General features: G+C 39.1%; 1 pseudogene; it reads right to left on the bottom strand.

Annotated features, from left to right (window-relative positions):
* LOC149260603 (protein DETOXIFICATION 36-like) overlaps positions 1-6,568 on the bottom strand; it is a 142,587-nt pseudogene extending 136,019 nt beyond the window's left edge.
* Between the last annotated feature and the right edge of the window lie 6,372 nt (positions 6,569-12,940).

The raw sequence follows: 12,940 nt of genomic DNA, 5'->3' as shown, positions 1-12,940 counted from the left end.
GTTCGATTTGCTGGAGAGAAATTTTTTCTCAGCTCCAGAGGTCAGGCAGAGGTTCCAAAGTGTCAGAGAGATTATTTCCTTAGCAGAGGCAGGGAAGACGACTTCATTAGAGACTGCTTGAAGGCTTGATGTCAAAGAGACCGCGCAGAGCAGCGCAGAGGCTGGTGTAGAGGCTTTAGGAGACCGAGTTTTCTGAAGGCAAGTTGTGTCGGGATTGCTGGTCGGGTAAGTCCCTTCAATAATTTTGCCCAAATATAATTGTTGTTTGAATTGCTAGTTAGGCATCCATAGATGTACTCATATTTTCACTATTGCTTCATAAAATAAAATCCTCATTTGCTGCACCAATTTTCCCACATTGGGTTTTTCCGGGGACATTTATCCAAAAATAGCAGTGTTAATTTTATGTGTGTCTGCTAGTATTTTCTTAGTTCCAGCGCTATTTATTTTCCGCAATTTTATTTGAGAAGGTTGCAGGGTGTTTATTTCGATGTTGCCGTAGCAATAAAATGAATAATAATTTTATCAATTAGAAGAAATAATGCCATTTTCTGCAATAGGATTCTGGTTTTTAGAATTTTCACATAATTTGTCCAACAGATTGGAGGACGAATTTGCTTGTATCCAGCTATACCTCTAGGAGAGAAGTGGGGTGACATTGAACTTTAGTCAGCGAAGTCGTAGAGTTTTGGGCAAGGTCACTAAAAGAGGAGCAACATCTGCAATATACTCTACTCATGGATCATTACCCTTTCAACAGGGGCCCACAGTTTTAGTAGCAGATGGATCAATATCAGCATGTTGCAGTCAGATCTTGAGGCACTGTTGCAGTACTAGTTGCAGTCGATTATTGAGGGGCACAAAACCAATAAGGGCGCAGACAGAGACTCAGTAAATAGTGGAGAGGCTAGTTGCAATTAGAGACTCAAGAGATAGTTGCAGAGCTAGTACAAGGACACAATTGATTCAGAGTTTGGTTCTTAGTTGCAGCAGTTGAAGAAGTTGCAGCAGCATGAGATCAACTGCAGCGCAAAGTAGAGTTCGCAACATTGTGGGAAGCACAGTCTAGTGTCAGCAACAACACAGATGCAGGGTGGTTCAGCTACAAGGTGGCAAATGAATCAGAGTATATGCAGTGGCTTAGTGGGCAGTGGTTGGTTGTCATAGTTGTCAGCCATCAGCAATGTGAGGGAAGATGTTATGGGGCAAAACACCTTCCTCGCTAAAGAGGGAGTGTTAGTTTTTGTAGCATTGGAAAAGTGTTCTAGTCTTGACTTTTGTTAGAGAGGCTAAGAAACACAAGATCTCCAAAATCTAGAAAAGGTTTTGGAGAAAACACCTAGAGACAACTTAATTAAGTTAATTGATCAATATTTAAATATTTCTAAGTCTAACTTAGGAAAAGTGATTAATTAACAACAATTAACTAAGAAAAGTGAGAATGTTCAAGAAACTCACACAGGTTGAGTTTGAAATGATCTTAATCGTTGATAGGGATCTAATCATGTCTGTTGGTTCACCAACGAGAGATTATGAAAGCGGGACACTAGGATGGAAATAGATACATTGAGTGGGTGAGTGATGTAAGCATATCGAATTTCCTAGAGAGCAGAGATTTAGCCAGGAAGAAAATTCGAGCCAGAGATAGAGTAGAAGCGGCAGAGAAGTAGTAGTTGTGAGATTCTAGAGGAGTTTCCAGTTCCAGAGAGGAAGCAACAAGAGATCGAGTTTTTCCTCAGTGAGACTACGCAAGGGCCTGTGTTGATTTTGGGTAGCATCGAATGTGCTCTAGCCATGAAATTTGGTGGAGAGGCTAAGGCACATAAGATCTCCAAGACCTAGAAATCGTTTGGAGAAATTCCACCCGGATGAGGAGTTATTATAATAATTAATATTTTTAATGAGTTCCTAAGTCTAAACTTAAGAAGATAAAAATATTAATGTGTATTAATAAGAATCTGGGTGAGAATGTTCTAAGTGACGAGGATCAAGCGAAATCTAATCTTAGTTGTTGATTAGGGACTTAATTACGGTCATTGAATCGTCGTCAACAGGAAAGGTATAAGAGGAGGTTTGAAGGTCATTTGGAGATACACTGAGAGGATCAAGAATTCGATTTTTCTAGGGCGCGATTGTTGATTTGGGGTAGCATCAGATGTGATCTAGCCATGAAAATTGGTGGAGAGGCTAAAGCGCATGAGATATCCAAGACCCAGAAATGGTTTGGGGAAATTCTACTTGGTGAGAGAGATATTAAAATAATCAATATTTTTAATGGGTATTAATATAAAATTGGGTTAGAAGGTTCTAAATGACATGGATCAAGCCAAATCTAATCTTAGTCATTGATTAGAGATGTAATCTCGACCGTTGAAGACTCAACAAAAAAAGTATAAGAGGAGGCTTGAGGGTCAGTTGGAGACACACCAAGATTGATCAATGAGTTTGATTTTCTAGAGCGGGGTTTGCTAAGAGAAATCGAACTAGTGATCAGAGTTGTAGTGAATGTATAGTAGATAGGCAGAGCCAGAGCCAGCAAAAGCTACGCAGAGGGCCATAGTGACTGCGCAGAGGGCCTGCGTGAGTGACGCAGAGGCTGCAGAAGTGACGCAGAGGGCCAGAGAGCCTGCACAGAGCATCAGAAGGCTGGTGCAGAGGGTTTCAGGCTAACACAAAGGTCAAGAGGGCTGACGCAATGCCTCGGAGAGGCGTTGGAGAGTTTTCGTGGAGCAAACTTTTCAAATATCTGCTTCCGAAGAGAGGTATTACTGCCAGATTGATTTCTCTGTCGGGTGAGCCAGTTTGGCGCTGTGTTGTACTCAAGAAAAGTTGCTTAATAATAAAACCCTCAGAACTGTTGCACCGGTTTTCCCAAGTTGGGTTTTTCTGGGGACAATTGTCCAAAAATAACGGTGTCCCTTGTGTGTTTGTCTATTTATTTCAATTGATTATCTGTAGATGGTTGAGACTGCATTGTGTTTATTTCAGTATTTATACGGTTAAATAACTTGTTCAGTAATTAAACAAGTAGGAGAAATAAACCTAATAGTGCGCGAAAATTTCTAACGGGTTAGACTTAGAAATTTCAACAAAGGTTTGCTGAGGAAATGGAGTTAGTGATCAGAGTTGCAGTGAGGGGCAGTTCAACAAGGGATTTTCATCCGAGGTTGAATAATACATAGCAAAGAGGCAGCACAGTGCCGAGAGAGACAGCGCGGGCCCTAGAATGGCCGACACAAAGGCCATAAAGCTGACGCAGAGGATGCAGAGGGCTGACGCAGGTGATGCAGAAGCCATAGAGGCTGACGTCGGGCCTTAGAGGGAACGCTGGGGAGATTCTGTCAGGCAGACTGAGAGCAGATCAACAGACTCTGAGCCGGGAGAGGGTGATGCAGCTCCTAAAGAATTGACACAGTTCTAGAGTAGTGCTTGGAGTAGCTTTCACTGTCCAGCATAAGGAACAACCGGAGTCGCTATGGGGTTTGATCATTCGATTGTTGATTTGTCGGAATATGTCTCCGAATATAGGTACTACTGCCGAGGTTATCCCTATTGGGTGAGCCATTTCTGGCACCCTAGTTGTATTCATGAATCTACTTAATAATACAAACCCTCTGTAAGCTGCACCGGTTTTCCCGAATTTGTTTTTTCCGGAGATGATTGTCCAAAAATAATGGTGTCCCTTGTGTTATTGTCTCAGTTTATTTCAGTGCATGATCGGTATATTTGTGAAGGCTGGAATAGTGTTTACTTCGATGTTTATGCAATTAAATTACTTGTTAATGTAAAGAACAAGTAGGAGATTGTAAACCAGTAATTGCAGTGGGGGTTTCTGATTTGTTATATTCAGGAATTTCCACAGCCTGCACAAGCAGCTTGAAAGGAGGGTTCAATTTAGTTGGAAAGAGAATCATTTCAGTTGTTGGAGGCCGAGAAAAAATCCAGAAGGCCAAAGAGTCATTCTCAGACGCTTAGTTTGGCAGAATGACGACATCAAAGCAGTTCCACAAGCAATACGAATTGGCCTACGCAAAGACTGACGCAGGATTGTTCAAGTATCCATTTTGAGCCAGTTTTAGAGTTGAGATCAAGGTTGGGTGAGACAAAAATTATCTCACTAACTTTTGGCCAGATTATTTTGCTAAGGATCGCCATTTGGCATCCAAATTGTACTCATATTTTTCACTACTGCATAATAATAATAAAACCCTCATCTGTTGCACCGGTTTTCCCACATTAAGTTTTCCCAAGGACATTTGTCCAAAAATAACGGTGTCAATTTTATTGTGTGCTCTATTTTTCTCAATTTCCAGTTTATTTTCCTCAACGTCTTTATTGTGAAGAAATTGCAATGTGATTTATTCAATATTTGTCGTATCAAATAAACTGGATAATTTGATTAGTTAGAAGAATAAATTCCAGCTGTTGCATTTCAAGCAAATTTTCACACTACAAAATATAATATATGACTATTTAAAAACCCTACCCTTATCTCAAGGCCAATGTTGCACGACTCGTACTCGTATAAGACTCGTCTGGCTATTGACTCGTCGACTCATATAAGACTCGGGAACGACTCGTCAAAATACAAAAAAAAAAACTTAAACTATGGTAAATTTTAGGGACAAAAAAGAAAAATGACAATTCCAATCCTTATAAGTTATAAAAACCACAATATATGCAATAATTCATAACATCATCTCATATCTATAAAAGTACAAGATAACATATTCGGTTTTTGTAAGCAAAACATTTAGATACTGAATAAGAAAAGGAATCGTGATTCCATAATTAAAATAAAAAATGGAAGTAAGCTCAAAATTCAAATACATGTCATAAATGATAAATGATTGTCTCATAGCAATAATGAGTCTCATCACTCATGGACGACTATGCCTACAATAATCCCTCGTGGAGCTAGTGCCAACATCGAAAGGCTGAAGCAACTGTGAGGCAGGTGTATTTGGAGTCTCCATTTGAGATGGAAAACTAGAGAGATCCTCAGTCTCTTCATCAAGCCAACTCAAATCAGGGGACTCCTCCACAACCCAATCAGACTCTAAATCAATAGTATCCAATAAAATTGGATATGTATCCTTTGGTTGCACTTGTTTTGTGAGCATTCAAAGGTTGTGGTATATGAAAACCAACTTCTCCAACCTCTAAGGCTCCAACTTATTTCTCTTTTTGCTATGGATGTGCTCAAACACTGACCACTTGTGCTAAGAAGAAGAAGCACTGCAGGTTGACTCAAAACTCTGATGGTGAATTCTTGTAATTGTGGTGCCTCAGTGCCACAATATATCCACCAATGAGTTGTAAGAAAATAACAATAAAGATTATCAGTTTGCAATGCCAAACATATAAAACAGAACTAGCAAAATTACAAGCTAAGTTCTAACAATTTGCAATTACAAGGCATTTTCTTGTCCTTGAGACTTTGGCTTGAGCTAAATCCAAACATGCCAGATGCTTCCTTGTACATATCTCATTGTATGTTGATTTTGTCTTGAATATCTTGATCCAAGAACATCTTCCAAATGCATATGATGACACCTTTCATCACCTCGGGATCTCTTTGGATGTTAGACCCCTCATTATAGAATAAGCTCTGATTGAGATATGCTCATGCTGCATGCAATGGTGAATGTAGTTGCATGTTCCATCTAGAATCAATAATTTTCCATAAAGGGATATATTTAGATTTATTTCCCTTATAGAAAGTCTTGATGGCCTCTTTGGCCCTGTCCATGCCCTCATAAATATATCCCATTGCACGTTTATCTCCATCTATCAATCTCAAGACTTTCACAAGTGCTTCAGTGAAGCTGACAATCACAGTGACTTTGTCCTACAAACTATCACCAAAGATAGATGCTTTCGCAAACAATGCTTCTGGTTTTGTGCTATCTTTCCAAAATATCCATTGTTCACTACAAAACATTCTTCTCAAAGCTTGGTACTCATACAAAGGATTTGGAGGGAAAGAAAGTTTGTAGTAAATGATGTGACAACGGGGCGATTAAGCTCACCCTGTGTGAAACACCCAAGCATGATTATAAATATACTTGGTAATTTTCTTGCACTCTTGCACAACATATTGCACCCACTCCAACTTCCCAATGTCCTCTAGTATCAAGTCTATGTAATGGGCAGTGCATGGAGTCCAAAAAATGGTGGGACATTTGGCACAAAGCAACCTTCCAGCTGCCACATAATTTGCTGCATTGTCTGTGTTTTCTTGGACAACATTTGCAACCCCGACTTCCTCCACCACATCAAACAACAATGTAAAAATCAAATGTGCATCTTTTACATGTGCAGTTGCATTAATGGATTTTATGAACATGGTTCCTTTAGGGAAAGCTACAACAAAATTTATTATTATTCTACCCCTCTAATCTATCCACCCATCAAACATAATTGTACAACCTGTAAACTTCCATGAGCTTTTAATGCTCTCCAATTGTTCCCTGACATGCTCAAGCTCTTCATCTAGCTCTTTCCTCCTGAGTGCTTTATAAGATGGGGCTTTGTATCCAGGTCCAGCACTTGCAATGGCATCCATCATGGGCTAATAAAAATAAGACTTTGCATAGTTAAATGAAAGACTATTATGGTACCAAAACCTCCTCACTGCCATATTTGCCTCCTTCCTATTCTTTTCATTAAAGCTCTCCAAGGTTGGTTGAGATCCTGGAGTTGTACGAGGACTGGAGAAATAAGAGGCTATACTCATGTTTTCCACAACACTTGAAGAAGAGTTACCAATACCTGCACTTTGAATCTGTGGTTCACTCTAAGATGAAGATCTACCTATCCCAAGAATCTCATCCTTCCTTTTTTCCCTCTCAGAACTTTCTTCTTTAATGGCTTCCAAAGCAGCTACCATTTCAGTAGTGACTTCATCAGGGCAATTTTTACATCTCACACCATTCCAAGGAATTCTAGCTAGGTGGCATTTTAGCCTGTTATATCTGCATGCATTGTGGCATCGCAATAATTGCACTTGACATGGTGGTCATTACCGACAATGAGTCGTTGACCATGCGCCCATGCTGGATCACGAGGCTTTCTAGTACCCTTTGGTGGCATAGTGGCGGAATACGGAAGAAAAATAAATAAATTTTTAAAATTTAATTGATAATCTCAAATCTGCAATTCTAAATTCAATAATTTAAATGTAACTTTTTTTTGTTTCAATTTTTTTTAATTGCTTTCTCAATTCAATTTCAACTTCTTTTTTTTAATTTTTTTTTTGTTTTCATTTTTATTTTTTTAATTTGCAATTCTAAATTATTATTTTTGTGCCTTGTGGTTGAGAACTCAACCACAGGGCCTGTGGGCTGAGGAGACACACAGGGCCTTGTGTGGCTGAGAAACTCAGCCACATAGCCTTCGAGCTTAAGAGACTCTCTCCTCAGCCTGCAGGCCCTGTGGCTAAGTTTCTTAGCCACACACAGGCTGTTTGCGGTTGAGAAACCCATGAGGAGAGAGTTTCCTCAATCCGAAGGCCCTATGGCTGGAAACTCGGCCATAAGGCCCAAAAAAAAAAAAACCAAAAAAAAATTAAATTGAAAACAAAAATATTTACATGGAAAACATTCAAACAAGCAATCCAAAGTTTGTTCATGAAGCTTACTTGTTTGTGATGAAGTTGGGTCTGGTTTGATGAAGCCTCCTTTATCCTCCTTTAGCCTCCTCCAAGAGCTCTTCATTGTACAATGGAGTCACTCAATACTCTCAATACTCATAGAAATGAGTCAAACACTCAAATGACAAGAGAATGACAAATGGAAGGGAGAGAGATGCTTATAAAGCATTTTCTTGCCTCCAATTTCCCTTTCCCTCCACCTCATTTCCAAAAAAAAGAAGAAAAATAAAAAAATTGCAAATCGAGGGTCGACGAGTTGAATAAGGGTTCGATACGAGTCTTAGCCACGGGTTCTATGTGAGTGACCCGTCTCACTATAGAACCTGCCAAGACCCATAGGTACTTGCGGGTCTTATACGGGTTGTGCTACACTACTCAAGACCATTTTACTTGCAAATATGGATCCTTAACTGAAGCATAAAAACTGATAGCTTGGAGGCTTGAATGTAAAAATACACGAGATATTTAAAATCATAATTTATTAAGATATATATATATATAATTGTACAAATGATTGAATGTTTACAATGAGGCCCTGCTTTTATACCTAGGCAGGTGACCTTTCATGATTAGGCATGTCTTTTAGACATGCCTTTTCACTTAACTAATGACTATTTTAGATAATCATTATTATTTACATTTATTTATAGTTATTTTATTTTATGTAATTTATATTCGTAACATTGCCCCTTCCTTAAGAAGCTTTGTCCTCAAAGCTATATCGCTGGCAATTGTCTTCATCTTATGGTTGTCATCTCAGTATATGGGACTTGACGTTACTGGTACCATAGTTTGAATAATTCGTATGATAAAATTGTTTTGACTCCAGGGTCATGTCTATTCCTCAACCGAGGGTTATGTCTCCAATTATTATTTTTTTAATAATAATGTTGTTTTTTTCACTTTTTTATAATAATGGTTTTATTATTATTATTATTATTGTTGTTGTTGTTATTGTTATATATTTAATTAATTAAATTTGTTTGTATTAGTGTATTAATGTTGTATGAGTAACTAAAAAACACATCCGCAGACCAAAACAACACACCCCCCCCCGGCCGGTAGAGAATTTACAGGAGGAAAATGTCAATGAAAACGTTGTGTTGTATCGCAACAATTGAACGGGACAGAGGAGTCAAACTATCAAATATTGACCATGTTTGTCGGATATTAAATGAAATTGCAGCAGATCATTATTTATGTTTTGCTTCGGAAGGAGCTAATTCTGGAATTTGGGATCTCAAAAAGTCTACAGTTGTGGCTTGCATAAAAATGTCTAGAGTCAGTAGTGCATCTAGTAAACTCTGTGTTTTTGCGTTCCAGAATCCAAGTAAATCGGCGCTACCCACGTTTTCGAAGAATATTTTTGCGATTTCCGATGCTGTAAGCCAATGCTTGGCAAGGAGATTATTCCAGTGCACACTCTATCGCTCAATTGTTAGTGTGATCATTTCGTGGATGTGCATCAATAGATTTATTTCAATGACATAAGTGAGCAACACTTCTGAAGACTCTTGGGCAAACTGGAGCATTTCACGGAGCTAGAAAAGGGACAGTTCGATAGCTTCAAAGGCATCCCCCACAATTCCTATGCGATCATCCTCGTTCTTCAAATTGCCCATTGTATGTATCAGAATTTGAAGAAACGCTCGCAGTATTTTCTTCTGGATTCTGATAACACCTGCGCTATTGTTAATTAAAATATGCGAAAAACGACAGAATCCATTCAAAATGCGAGCTAAATTTCTGAGATCTGTTGAAGAAAGGGGCGTGGGAATTTTTATTTGAAGTATTAAATAGCCCTTTACATTCAAGCTTGGTTCACTAAGATGCAAAAATGATTATTGTCCCCGATGATTGGTTGCTTTCACTAGACTTTATGTTGTGATTGTTAGGTGGTTCAACAGCCCATGTCCTGGGCACTTTACCCACATGTACACAGGGCCCATAGAAGTATATCGACACCCACAGTTGAAGCGTTGGGAGCCTTGGGTCTCCAAGCAACAAAAACACATCATACCTACCCTGGGCACCTCCGGGACCCAAAATGCCCCCAAGTTGGCCTAGCACCATATGAGGGATGGCAACTGATTCAGGGCCCAAATGAGGATGTTCTCACCTTTAGAGACTTGGGAGGGCTAGTAACACCTGGAACACCCTCAATGTTGGCGCAGATATGGACATTTTTCCACTGTTGGAGACCCAGGAGACCCCATTATTATGCCCCAAATGGATTTGGGGACCACAAAGAGCCACTGATAGAGATTTGAATGCCAACCCTTAAAGGATGATTTTTAGGTGCTTTTACATCACACTTGGAACTCTAGAGCACCAATGCTTGGCATTTGGAGCATCTTCTATAGATGACGTCAACCAAGAAGGCCTGAAGGCTCACACGTGTGGGCTTTCTTTTTCTTTTATGTCGAGAGTTAGTGGATTGGCTTGTAACCCAATGCATCATTGTGATTTTACTTGCATCATTTAGGGGCTTTTTAGGCAAAATTAGAGCTTATCCTCCTCATATAAATAGACGAGTGGATTGTTACATTTTCCTAATCATCTCTTTGACTATTGAACCCTCCTTAGAGAGATTTTGACATCTTTTTCTTGGTGAAGATCTGATCGGATGGTTATTGTTCATTAGAGCTATTCACTTGACTTTGGAGACATTGTCTTGGATCAATAAAGGATTGTTCATGCATATTGTCTTGCAAGTGAGCTTGTTTATTGAAAATTTTCTGATTGTATGTCTAATGTATGGATTTTGGAATAAATTGATGATCTAGGGTTTTCCCATTATGCCCTAATTTATTGAAAATCAACTGCATAGAATCTAGATCTCATTATTGTGTGCATTACTCATATATGATATGTGAATGGTAATCTCCTTGGTGTATCTTGATTATAGCTATCCCAAGTGACCTTGATCCCTCACAAAGGCAATAGTTAGGGTTCGTGCTAGGGCATCAAACATCCTTACTCCTTTGGAAGTTATTGTTTATATCAAGCATTCTTAAACTCCATCCACCCAAGGGATAGGCACTGGCCTTGTCTAGTTGGTGATCAAACCATATTTTATCCACAAATTTGAATTTTCTCTCTCCATTAATTTGACCCTCTTAAGGTCGAACGACCAACTAGGGCTTAGTGCAAGTGAAAATTGGCTACAAAGAGGAATTTTCGGTCTTGGAAGGTCTCAACATCTAGGGTTCAGTGGATGCCTCAAAATCATTTCCCTTTGGTAGCCATTCCTTCCATTTTCATCCATAATTTCTCTTGCCCTAGTTGTTTGCCCTAAGATAAAACCCTAATTTGGATACAACTTCAACTTAAGGGCTTTTTTAAAGTTTCATGTGCCTTTATCTTGATAATACTCAGCTAACCTTTTCTTAGCACCTTGACCTTTGGTCATCCCAACTCACAACTTATCAATCAAACCCTAAGTCTTGTGTTGCCTCAATTTGGCCTCTACTTGGAAAGCGAATTGCCCCTTCTTCAATGTTGGAGCCCTGTACTTAAGTTGTGCCTTTCCCTTAGGAACCTCTTTGTCGCCTTGAACCTCTAAACCTAGAATATCTATTAGGTGACCTACATACTGGGACTCCTCCCATTGGTGAAAATCAAAGGGGTAGTAGTTGTGGTGACAGTGGGCTACTACCTTATTGTTGTCACTTAGTCTTGTGTTTGCCTTGTAAGGTACTCCTCTACAAGGCCTGCCATATTTTGCGGCAACAAGGTGATAATGGCTACCCCTCCTCATTGTTGCCATAAACTCTGGCCCCTCGCCTGATGAGTCCTTTCACCATACCTATTAAATTTTGCGACAACATTGACCATACAAGTCAAGATACTTTTCATATCTCCCTTCCCAAACTTGAATTGGGGTTGTTAGAGGTTTGATTGCTTGAGCAAGCAATGATGTTGGGCAAAACAAGGTATTGTTAGAGCATTGAAGAAGCCAACCTTTTCTTCAATAAAGAACATGCACAATGTGTGTTCTTGCAAGTGCTTGCTCTGTTTCTTCTATCAGAGAACTCAATCTTCTATCGCAACACTCAATACACACATATATGTATGTATATGTATATATGTATTATACTATACTATAATCCCTTATATATAGGGATAGGTATAGTACATAGGGGATCCTTATATATATTTGGATACACTAGGAACTTACCTGAGCATGTATTGTTAGAGCATTGAAGAAGCCAATCTTTTCCTCAATAAAGAACATGCACAATGTGTGTTCTTGCAAGTGCTTGCTCTAAGCATGTGTGTTCTTGCTAGTGCTTGCTCTGTTTTCTTCTATCAGAGAACTCAATCTTCTATCATAACACTCAATACACACATCTATGTATGTATATGTATATATGTATTATACTATACTATAATCCCTTATATATAGGGATAGGTATAGTACATAGGGGATCCTTATATATATTTGGATACACTAGGAACTTACCTGAGCATGTTCTAATCTAAAGTGTCATGTCTCTCTCCCTCCAAATCTAGATCCCTTTCCCTAAGGTGCATACCTCCACATCCCCCACTCCACACCCCCACCCTGGTACTTACTTTGAGTCTTAAGTTTTTCTTTCTCCTGACCCTTAGCACACTCAACAATATATCTTACCTCTTACTCCAACCTCAGTCTTCCATTACTGATATTTAACATCTTGTCGAGAACTCCTTTAGCTGCCATGATAATAAAAATCCCCATCAAGCCGCCCCATATCCAGCCTCAAACTCAACCAGAACAGCTTATTTCTTTCCTCATTGAATAGCCATAATGAAAGAGGAAGGAGCAAGAAAGCTATAGAAAATGAATTCACATCTCAGTGAAAATAAATGCTTGAAACAACTGCTATTATTCCAATCCTGGTCATTAGCACAAGATGCATTGTACCATCTGGAGTTTGGAGGAAACTCTTTTGATTCTCTTCCACATGTCCACACATTTATGAAGCATATCTCAGAATTGGAAGAAAGACATGAAGATATCATGATCAGGTTGTTTTTACTTTCCTTGGGACCAGGTAATGGTGGCTGACTCAATCACAATTGCAGCCCAAAGGCAATTCCTTCTCTAAAAGCTTTGATTGAAAGATTTCATGGGTTTTGTGGCCCTAGACTGCAGGAGTATGAAGACACCTACCAGCACTTGTTGGAAACCTTACAACAGGAAAACCTCTTGGCCTTTTTGAAGGTAAAGAAGGTGTTGTTGAAAATAAAGAGAAAATATTAGAAGAAGAACATCCTTTTGACCTTTTTGAAGATAATGGC

This window comes from Pinus tabuliformis, chromosome 6, assembly GCF_031772625.1.
Source record: "Pinus tabuliformis cultivar Carrire ecotype Pingquan chromosome 6, CPIR1, whole genome shotgun sequence".
NCBI classification, from domain to species: Eukaryota; Viridiplantae; Streptophyta; class Pinopsida; order Pinales; family Pinaceae; genus Pinus; species Pinus tabuliformis.
Note: the sequence above shows the minus strand (reverse complement) of the source record. Positions and strands in the feature narration are given on the sequence as shown.